The sequence below is a fragment of the Elephantulus edwardii genome, unplaced genomic scaffold, assembly GCF_000299155.1.
Source record: "Elephantulus edwardii isolate Elephantulus edwardi_28Jun2011 unplaced genomic scaffold, EleEdw1.0 scaffold00057, whole genome shotgun sequence".
Classification (NCBI taxonomy): Eukaryota; Metazoa; Chordata; class Mammalia; order Macroscelidea; family Macroscelididae; genus Elephantulus; species Elephantulus edwardii.
In genome coordinates, this window is record NW_006399807.1 from 15,984,781 (window position 1) to 15,996,813 (window position 12,033).

The 12,033-nt window shown below is 39.8% G+C and overlaps 1 pseudogene; it reads left to right on the forward strand.

Moving 5' to 3' along the window:
- Positions 1–12,033, forward strand: part of LOC102864452 — a 17,960-nt pseudogene that overhangs the window by 950 nt on the left and 4,977 nt on the right.

Sequence of the window (12,033 nt, forward strand, 5' to 3'; positions counted from 1 at the left end):
AGAGAGAGAGAGAGAGAGAGAGAGAGAGAGAGAGAGAGAGATTTTCACCACTGGGCCAATTTGCAGCACCATGATAGATGGAGAAGACACTGAGGTTGTTAATAGTTACAGCTTGCTTGACTCCACAATCAACACTCTTGGCACCAGTCATGAAATCAAAAGACAAACTGCACTGGGAAAATCTGCTGTCAGGGACCTTTCCAGAGTACTGAGAATCGATACCACAACAACTAAGGATTGCAGAAGAGCCGATGCCTTTGAGTTAAATAAGTCTATTTTGGAGAAGGTAAAACCAAGTTTCTCCTTGGAAGCTAGGATTTTGAAACTCGATCTCACAAACCGTGGGCACATTGCCAGGGGGGACTGGTCCTTCTAGAAGTCCATCATGCTCGGAACAGTGGAGGGACAGTTCAGGAGAGGAAGACCTCGGATGAGATGGATTGATTCAGTAACTGGGGTAATAAGGATAGGTGTTTCGGAGTCAGTGAGACTGGCTTAGGAAAGGGCAGGCTTCAGAGCTGTTGTACATAGGGTCGCTATGAGTCACAGGTGACTCAATGGCACATAACAGCACCAACAATGAGGAAAGAAAGAAAAAAAAAATCAGATAATCCCATGGTGCAAAAAATAAAAATGGCCCCCAAAATAGAGCACCAGGAACATAAACCAACACTGACATTCACAGTAATTTTCTGATAAGAACTGAGTAAATTTGAGCATATCAGTGGAAGTAACCTACTGACTTAGATTTTAATAACCACATGGGCATAGGAGAGTAGGTAAGTCTTCCTTCTATTTGATACAAAACAAGAATCTCTGACACAGTGAACTTTAGTAAAAACATAGCAAAGAAAATAAAATTCACTTATTCAAGGAAATAAAAAGTCGCTTGTCTCGTTTTAAATCTCTTGAGATGCTTCAATTGTTTTAAACCTTTGTTACAGATTAAATTGTGTCCTCCAAAAAACATTTGTTGCAAATCCTAAACATCCTGCCTGTAGTAAGAAGCTCTGGTGATGCAGTGGCTAAAAAGTTCAGCTGCTAACCAAAAGGTTGGCAATTCAAACCCACCAGGGGAAAGATTCATGCATGTAGTCTCTTCTGCAAAGATTTATCACCTTGGAAACATTATGGGTAATACTTTTACGTCCTGCAGATTCATTAAGGGTCAAAATGATGGCAGTGGGTTTTTGGAGTTGTGGGGTTCTTATTGATGCCTGTAGTTATAATCCCATTTGTGATTGTGTTGTGTTTGTTATATTAAAGAGGGGCAATGTAGTGTCTATTTTGAGTCTGTTGCTTTTGAGATACTGTTAGCTATCTAGTGCTTGCTATAGGGAGCTCTGGTGATATAGTCCATAGAGCTGTGCTGAACTTTATACGTAAACCAATAAAAAAATGAAAATGTTATTTAAATAATAATAGAAAAAGAATTGTGCTGCTTACCTAAAGATGGCCAGTTTGAACTCAACAAGCAACTCTGAGAGAGAAAGGCAATTTCTCCCTGTCAGATTTATGACCTAGAAAAACCCACTGAAGGGTCAGCTATGAGTTGGCTCTGACTTGACGGCAATGAGTTTGAGGGATTTGTTTGTTTGTTTGTTTGTTTGTGTGCTGCTCTAACAGCTGAGGCATAGCATTTACATCTGTCAGCTGTTCTACAGGAGGAGGATAGGCTGTCCCCTCCTGTGTGATTTACTGCCTCTGAAAACCTGCTGGAGGGTCAGCTATGAACTGGTTCTGACTTGATGGCATACAACAAAACAAAACAGTAGCAGAGATACAAGTGGATAGCTTTAATAAATAGAAGTTCATTCTTTTCATTTCAAAAGTGTCAGTTTTAGAGGGAAAGTCCTCACTCTGTCTGTTAGTTCTGGGAAATGGTCATTGTTTCCTTCAGCATCTATAGATTGGGCATTCATTGCAAATATCCTTATGCCTGGCCTTTCCCAGTGTCCAAGAGCTTCCGAGCACAGACACCAACGTTGCAAAGTCCTATAGCATGCAGTCCACTACTGGCAGTTTCCCCATGATGAATTGAGATGTCTCTGCCCCCTCCCCCACCTCTCAGATCACTGTCCTTCCCTTTTGTCTCTAATGAAATAAAAGACTACATACATTCTTTTACATGGTATCAGGGCTGTATTGTATTTCACCTTTAATCCTCTTGCCACTTACTTGGCTTATCAGATCATAATTGATCATTACATTACTTGCACATCACTACATACTCATATTTGGGGAGGGGCACAAAATCTATTCAAGAGTGATACAAAAAATATTTTTAAAAGGCAAGTTACGAAATAGAAATGGGGAAGACACACAACAAGCCACACGGAAACTGCCCTGGACAGAAGCTCAGAAGAGATTTCCCCAGAGTCAACAGAGAAAGCCTTCCCCTAGAACTGGCGGCCTGAGATTGGACTTCTGGTCTCTTGACTAGCCCTAGATGCCCAAGATAAACTTGCACAGATAAGAGTTACAGTCAGACAACCTCTGTAGCCCAGAAACCCTCAAGCGAAGACATTATAATTTAAAAATTTATCTCTGCTAATCCTATCTATCTGTGTCTTACTGACTATGCAAAGTCAACTGACTGTGTGGATTGTAACAAACTACAGCTATCATTGAGAAGAGTTAAGAATACCATAACACCTGATTGTGCTTATATGAAATCTATACCTAGTACCAAGAAACTGCTGTCCAAACAGAGCAAGGGAACACTACATGGTTTAAAATCAAGAAAGGTGTGGGTCAAGGCTGGATCCTTTCTCCATATCTATTTAAACTGTATGCTGGGAAAATCATCCCAGAAGCTGGACTGTATAAAGAAGAATGTGGCATTAGGATTAGACGAAGACTCATCAACAATGAACATTGTGCAGATGACATTATCTTGCTGGCTGAAAATGAGGACTTGCTTCAGGTGGTCAAAGACTACAGCTGTCAATACGGATTATGTCTCAACATCAAGAAAACAAAAATCCTCACCACTGGACCAACTGGCAACATCATTCTGGATGGAGAAAAGATTCAAATTGTCAACGATTTCATCTTACTTGAGTATACAATCAACAACCTTAGTACCAGCAGTCAGGAGATCAAGAACATACCACTTTAGGAAAGTCTGTTGTCAAGAACTTCTCTAAAATCCTGGAGAGCAATGATGGCAGTTTTATGACAAATGCGCATCTGATGCAAGCCATAGTCTTTCCAAAAACCTGCTCTGCGTCTGAGAGCTGGACAATGACTATGGATTACAGAAGAACTGATGCCTTTGAACTGTGGTGTTGGAGAGGAGTACTGACTGACTGTACCATGACTGACAAAAGAACAAACAGATATATATGTCTTGGAGACAGTGCGGTCAGAGTGCTCCTTAGTGGCAAAGATGACGAAACTTCATCACATACTTTGGGCATGTTGTTACGAGGCCTATTCCTTGGACATTGTGCTTGGAAAGATGGAGGTCAGCAAAAGAAAGGAAGACCCTCACTGAGATGGAATGACACAGTGACTGCAGCAATGGGCTCAAATATTTCAGAGATGACGAGGATGGCGCAGGATATGTAAAGGTTCACTGTGAGTCACTGTGAGTCACACTTGACTCAATGGCACATAGAAACAATGGTAATACTGTTGGAGTGCATGGCAGAACTGATGTAAAATTGGCCTGGGGAAAAAATTCCATGAGAATTTCATAGGAAACGACATCCTTAAAAATACAGGTTATCAACAAGAAATTTCCATACTCGGCGGACCTCATTAGGTTCACTACATGTGACCACTTAAGCTATCAAGCAGGGGCACATGGCTGATGAGGAGACTGAGTCTTGGGCGTTGTTTGTTGCTGTGGTAGTCTCAGAAATTACATAAGAATCAACAGGAACCACAACAGGAAGAGTAGAGTGCAAGAATTTCAGATTATTATGCCAACAGCAATATGAATAGGAACATAAACTGAGCATTCCAAACATAACTGAAGACGTAAGAGAAAGAATTGAATTCTTACTTGGCTGTTAGCCCAAAGGTTGGCAGTTTGAGCTCACTCAGATCTTCTTCCACTTCCAGAAGAATCCTTCATGGAAAAGTCTGTGGAGCACGGTTCCTCTCTGACACACATGGAGTTACTATGAATCAGGACCAATTCAATGACAATGGATTTTATTAGGGGATGGGAGAAGAACAAGCAGATTTGAAAGAAAAATAAAAATAACCTCTAAAACCAGCAAACTATTCAATATAACAAAAAAAGTCAAGTATATAGGTTAAACAATGGTCAGATACAGGTGAAGAGAAAGGTAATGAGTTGAAAGATAGAACAAAGGATATTGGCAAGATTTGCATCATGGAGAAAGAGAAGATATGACAGAGATTTTGTGGAGGAGAGTGGAATGGGGGCTTTATTAAATGGCTCTTTAGGCAGTAGGGTTTCTTTTGTTTGTGTGGAGTTTTTGGTTCTTTAGGTTTTTCTTGACCAAAAAGTAACAAATTTTCTTTTCTTAGCTTTTGAATAAAAAAAGAAAATTCACAGATAAAAATCTTAAGAGAAGCCTGTTGTTTTTTACTATCATCTCTGTATTCAGTTCTCTTTTATAAGAGCCATGAAATCACCAACTGATTAACTGCAAATTACAGTTGTTCTGAAGGAAGACGTAGTTAGGACAGAAAGAAGCTCTGTTTAGGCATTTGTTAAACACTAAGAGAGCTGGACGATGTATAAGGATGACAGAAGAAGAACTGATGCCTGTAAGTTGTGGTGCTGGAGGAGAGTACTGAACATCCCATGGACTACCAGAAAAACAAGCTGGTACATCTTAAAGAAAGAGCAGCCAGAGTGCTTCTTGGAGGCAATTATGGTGAAGCTTCGTCTCTCATACTTTGGACATATAGGTAGACAAGGCTATTTGTTGGAAAGGGACATCATGCTTGAAAAGATGGAAGGTCACTGGAAGAGAAGACCCCCAGCAAGATTGGGCAATGGGCTCTAATGTGTCAGAGTGTGGGGATAGCACAGGGTAGAGCCAGGTTCAGGTCGGATGCATATATATATATGAAAGATAGAAAGATAGAATGATAGACAATCTCTTCCTATGCAATTTATAGCCTTAGAAACCCAACAGAGGATAAGCTATGAGTTGGTTCCAACTCATATATATATATATATAGTGGCTATGAATTGTAGTTGACTCGACAGCACCTAACAACAAAAACAGCAACAACAACATGGAACTCTGGTGGCCCTACCAAGCCAAAGGCACATGATTCAAACCCACCAGGTGCCCCACAGGAGAAAGGTGGGCAGTCTTCTCCCATGCAACTTACGTCTGAAAACCCACTGGAGGTTCAGCTATGAGTCGGGTCCAACAATAAAAACAACAAGTGGAGTAAATTTATGAATCTTCATGGAAGGAGGGGAGAAGAAAGTCTGATGTGTACATTTATTTATATTAACCAAAATAGTTGTGGGGAAGTGAAAAAGTTCATATTTACATATTTTGTTTTTAAATAACACTCCTGTTTATCTCATCACATCTGGAGACAGTTTGCAATTGGAAACTGCTGCCAAATACAGGAATCCAGTACTCCTTTGGAGAGATCAGCCAGAACTGTAAGCACATTGCCAAGACGGAAATCATCAATCCCTTTGAGCTGACCTGTCCTTTCAATTGATATAGGACAGAAGCTCTCTCGCTCAAATTTACATTTGTAAATAATTTAAACTACTTAATTATAGGTGACCTGGTGGTAAGAAGCTGCGCTGCAATCCCAAAGGCATGTGGTTCGAATCCACTAATTGCTCCACGGGAGAAAGGTGAGCAGTCCCCTCCCATGTGATTAATTACCACTGAAAACCTGCTGGAGAGACAGTTCCAACTCCATAGGACACAAGTACAATGTTGGGGACCTACGGGAGTTGCACTGCTAACCGGAAGTCCACACCTTTCTGATGGTTCAAATTTCCCTGGGAGAAAGATAGACAATCTCTTCCTATGCAATTTATAGCCTTAGAAACCCAACAGAGGATAAGCTATGAGTTGGTTCCAACTTGATGGGAATTACTTTTGGGGAATGAACATAGAGGTCTAGATAAAGGATGAAAAGCTCTAGAAGAGACAATTTGTTTACAAAAATAGGACTAGGGCTGCATCCATGTACCTCTGCCACTTCTAATGGCAACTCAAGCAGCAACCACCCTGTTAGTCTTTCTTACAATAAAATGAAGAAAAAAAGGAAATTATTCCAGGTTTTAAGAGTAGATTGGTAACAATTTCAGCTGCATGCTTCTGGGAAAGCTATTTTTCTCTCCTCTTGCCATCCCTCACCCACACTCCCTTAAATAGGGCACACCGTTCAGAATTCAAAACCTGCTGTCCAAGTTACTAGGATAAATAAGCCTTTGTGGCTCCAAAGTGAGTCCTGTCTTGAAAGCCAATTTAGTCTGGAAATAGAGGTAAAAGCAGAAGAAGAACAATCTCTAAATAAAAGCAACACAGACTTTAAAAAGAAATGAGGAGATTAAAGATCCCTGGATTTCATTCCTGGCATTAGCATTTATACAGGCAATTGCCAGTCCCGTCTATTCTGACTCATAGTGCCCTCCAATATACTAAGTCAAAGCTAAGAGTTGGAAGCTCAAGTATGAAAAGATAATATGAAGTGGGAATCAGGGCACGCTGTATCTACAAAAATGAATCTCAGAAGACAGAACACTTTCTTGGGGGAAAGTGGGAGTGGAAGTAAGATATGATCAATTTTAGGTGGTAAAACATATACATTTTCAGGAAGTCCGGGGTGGGGTAGGGGAATGGAATCTCTTTTTCAGAAGATAAATAAGAATTCAGGTGGCATAAGGGGTTATGTGTTGGTTGGGCTACTAAGCAGAAGGTCAGCAGTCTGAATTCACCAATCATTCCCAGGCTGAGAGCTGGGCAGTTGTCTCCCCCACATTAACAATTACAGCCCTGGAAACGCAAAAGAAGGTCAAATGGGTCTGAACCAATTTGGTGGCAGTGAGCTGGGGTGTTTTGCGTTTTGGATTGGCTGGGTTGTTTGGGGTTTTGGGGTTTTTTTTTCCACTTAAAGTAAAAGATACAGAAAATGTTAACATTAAATAACAATGAAATATAAAGTTGTGAATGATAGGATATTATCACTCTTCTTACAATGTTGTGAATGGTAGGGTATTATCCATCAATGATATTACCCATCCTTGTATCCATACACTTACAGGGAGGACACATTAATACGACTATTATTCAAATATATACTCCTACATCTAGAGCCAAAGAGGAAGAAACTGAAGATTTTTACCAAATATTGCAGTCTGAAATTTACTGAACATGAAATCAAGATGCATTAATGATAACTGGTGAATGGAATGCAAAAGTTGGATATACTGAAGAAGAAATAGTAGTTGGAAAATACGGGGTTGGTGATAGAAATGCAGCTTGAAATAGAATGAGTGAATTTTGTATATTCAACTATTTATTCATTGCAAATATATATTTTTGATTTGTGTGTGTGTGTGTGTGTGTGTGTGTGTGTGTGTGCCATCAAATCAGATCAAACTAGTACAGGAGATTGCCCCTCTTTCTCCAGTACAGCATCTGGTGGATTTGAACTGTGTGCTTCTGGGATTGCAGTGCAGCTTCTTGCCACCAGGCCACCAGAGTTCCTGCAAATACCTTTTTTAAAAGATACAAACAGTAACGTTACACATGGACTTCACCTGATGGCTATATAGGAATCAGACTGACTACATCTGTGGAAGGAATCACTGAAGCAGCTCAATATCAGGAGTAAAAATTAGTCTGGAGTGGGCTGTGGGCTAAACCATCAATTACTCCTGTGCAAGTTCAAATTGAGTCTGAGGAAAATGAAAATCAGTCCAGGAGAACTAAGATATGATCTTGAATACATTCAAGATCATCTTAAGAATATGTGTGAAGCACTGAACACCAAAGATGGAAGACCAGATGAGCTATGTGATGATATCAAGGATGTCATCCATGAAGAAATCAAAAGGTCATTTTAAACACAGAAGAGGGAAAAAAACCACATGAAATGGATGTCAGAAGAGACTCTAAATATTGCACTGGAGTGGTGAGAAGCCAAAACAAAGGTGAAACATGCCAAAGTAAAAGAGCTGAGCAGAAGATTTGAAAGGGCAACTTGCGAAGACAAAGCAAAGTATTATAATGCATTGTGCAGAGAGCTGGAATTGGAGAATAAAAAGGGAAGAATTCGCTCTGCATTTCTCAAGCTGAAAGAACTGAAAAACACTTAAACCTTGAATTGCAATACTGAAAGATGCTATGGGCAATCTAGTGAATGACCCCAGAAAGCATCAGAAGAAAATAGAGAGAATACACAGAATCACTGTACCAAAAAGAACAGATAATGACAAATTTCAGGAAGTACCATATAAGCAGGAGCCAATGGTAATGAAGGAGGAAGTGGAAGCTGCATTGAAGGTATTGGCAAAAAATAAGGCCCACCCACAACATGAACAGTCCTCCAAGAATCCTGAAATACCTACAATCAGGAGAGAATAAAATAGATGAGCGGGGCCTTCTAAGAATGAAAGCCCTATGCTCATCAAAAAATTTCTCCAACAGGATAAAAAGGAAAGCCATAGACTGGGAAAAATATTTGGTAATGACATGTTTGATAAGGGACTTATATCTAGAACTTAAACTCTAGCACATCAACAAGATAATATGGGCACAGGATATGAACAGACACTTCACCAAAGAAGACATTCAGATGGTGAACAAACACATGAAGAAATGTTCAAAATCCATAACTCTAAGAGAGATGCAAATTAAAAAAAACTATGAGATATCATCTCATCCCAGTAACAAAAGCAAAATTCAACAGAGCAGCAAACAACAAACACTGGCAAGGTTGTGGAGAAACTGCAACTCTTATTCACTGTTGGTGGGAGTATAAAATGGTGCAACTGCTATGAAAGGAAGTATGGTGCTTACTCAAAAAGTTGGAAATAGAAATACCATTTGACCCAGCAATTCCACTACTATGAATATACTCTAAAGAAATCAGAACTACCCCCCAAACAGATATATGCACACCTATGTTTATTGCTGCATTGTTCACAATAGCAAAGAGATAGAAACAACCTAAGTGCTCATCAACAAACGAATAGATAGAGAAGCTGTGGTATATTCACACAATGGAATACTACGCTGCATTGAAAAACAAGGAACTCACGCAATATTATTCAAAATGGGTGACCTTTGAGGACAGTATGCTGAGTGAAAGATCTTAGTCACAAAAGGATAAATACTGCAAAATGAAGAAAAGAGGGGATGAATAATCTACACTGCATTGAAACAGACGAGGGAAAGAATTGCTTAAAAGTAATATATGATTAGGGATTATTTGCAGGACAACAGTCCAGAATAAGAGGTGCATAGCAAAGTGGATTTTGGGAGAAGGGGGAGGAAATTGTTCAAAAATGAATTTTTTTTTTCAGAGAGAAAAGCAAACTACGGGAGGAAGGAAAATGTGTAACAATGAATAAATGGAAATTCAAGTTCTCTATAAACTTTCATTAAAATCTCAATTAAAATAAAAAAGTTTTTAAAAAGTCCCAACAATCAATAAGATACCAATTGACTTGTTTCAATTATCAGATGCAGCCCTGGATGTGCTTACCAGTCTATGCCAGAAAATTTGGAGGACAGCTTTCCAGCTAACAGATTGGAAGAGATCTATTATTTGTTCCCATTCCTGAGAATGGTGATCCAACAGAATGTGGAAACTATCAGACAATATCATTAATATCACATTCAAACAAAATACTACTGAAGGTCATTATAAACCAGCTGGTACAGTGCATAGATAGAAAACCACCAGGGGTTCAAGAAGGATTTAGAAGAGGTCGTGGTGCCAGGGATATCATTGCTGATGTTAGATGGATCCTGGCTGAAAGTAAAGAATACCAGAAGAATGTCTACTTATGCTTCATTGACTATGCAAGAGCATTTGACTGTGTGGATCACAAGAAGTTATGCCTGACATTGAGAAAAATGGGAATGCCAGAGCACTTTACCTCTGCTCATGTGAAATCTAGACCAAGAGGATGTAGTGTGAACTGAGCAAGGGAACACTATATGGTTTAAAATTAAGCAAATGTGTCAGGGTTCTATTCTCTCTCCATTTCTATTCAATCTATATGTTAAGCAAATTATTCGAGAAGTTTGACTCCATGGACAGGAATGTAACATCAGGATAAAAGGGAGACTCATCAATAACCTGTGTTATGCAGATAACACAACCTTGCTTGCTGAGAGTGAGGAGGACTTGAAGCACTTGTTGCAGAAGATCAAAGGATACAGCCTTCAATATGGATTGCGTATCAACGTCAAGAAAACAAATTTTTATCGCTGGACTAATAGTCAACATCATAATAGATGGAGAAAAGATTGAAACTGTCAACAACTTCATCTTACTTGGAACCACAATCAACACCCTTCGTACCAGCAGTCAGGAAAATGAGCTATGTATTGCACCGCAATATATCTGCAGTTAGAGACCTCTTCAAATTATTGAGGAGTAATAATGATATCAGTTTGAGAACTAAAGTGTGTCTGTTTCAGGGCATAGTCTTTCCAGTCAATTGTTATGCATCTGAGATCTGGGTCTGAATAGGATGACAGAAGAATTTGATGACTTTGAACTGTGGTGTTGAAGAAAAACACTGAATGTCCCAAGAACAAACAAATATGCCTTGGAGATAGTGCAGCTGGGGTGAGTGCTCTTTGGAGGCAAAGATGATGAGCCTTCACCTCACATACTTCGGGCCTGTTGCTAGGAGGGACTCTTCCTCAGAAAGATAGAGGGTCAACGAAGGAGAGAAAGACCCTTGACCATGTGGATTGACACAGTGACTGCCACAACAGGTTCTTCTGTGTCAGGAAGTGTGAGGATGGCACAGGATAGGACAGGGTTCAGATCTTTTGTTCATAGGGGCACTTTGGGTCAGACTTGACAGCAGCTAACAACAACATTAAATAAGTTCGAAGACTGTGAACTTAAATATCAGAAATGAAAGAAAATGGTTAAGTTTTCTTTGAAGGTAGGTTAATATTTATCTGAAGTTGTTGCTGTTATGTGCTGTCAAGTCACCTGCTACTCATAGCGACCCTATGTTCAACAGCTCTGAAGCCTGCTCTGTGCTAAGCCAGTCTCACTGACTCTGACACACTTACCCCCATTACCTTAGTTACTGTATCGATCCATTTATCTGGGGTCTTCTCCTGCACTGTTCCTCCACCCTTCAAAACATGGTGTCCTTCTCCAAGGACCAGTCCTTCCTGGCCATGTGCCCAAAGTATGTGAGATGCAGCTTCAAAATCCTAGCCTCTACCTCCACTGGTCTTCAAACAAAATCAGTAACTCAGAAATGGACCCATCTATCTATGGCCAATTGATATTCAATAAGGAAATAAAATCTATCAAATGGGGAAATGACAAACTCTTCAACAAATGGTGCTGGTAAAACTGGACTGCTACCTACAGAGAGCAGAAACAAGATCTGTATCTCACACCATACACAAAAAGCAACTCGAGGTGGATCAGAGACCTGGGAGTAAATCCCAAAACCAGAAAGTTCAGAAGAGACAAATTGGTACGAAGCTTAGAAGGCTTAGCCTATGGTATAAAGAGACTGCCATATACAGCCAGAAATGCACAATCTGGAGAGGATAAAATTGATGAATAGGACTTCTAAAGATGAAATCTCTGTGTGCACCAAAAACTTAATCCAACAGGGTGAAAAGAAAGTCTACCAACAGGGAACAAACATTTTGCAATACTATCTCACGCAAGGGTCTCATGAGCAAAGTTTACAGAATACTTCTGGTCCTCCAGGAGAAAAAGGTTGACACCCCAGTTACAAAATGGGCAAAAGGCATAGAAAGACTTCCACATAGGAAGACACTCAGATGGCCAACAGAAACATAAAGAAATGTTCAAAATCACTGGCAATGAGAGATGCAAATAAAA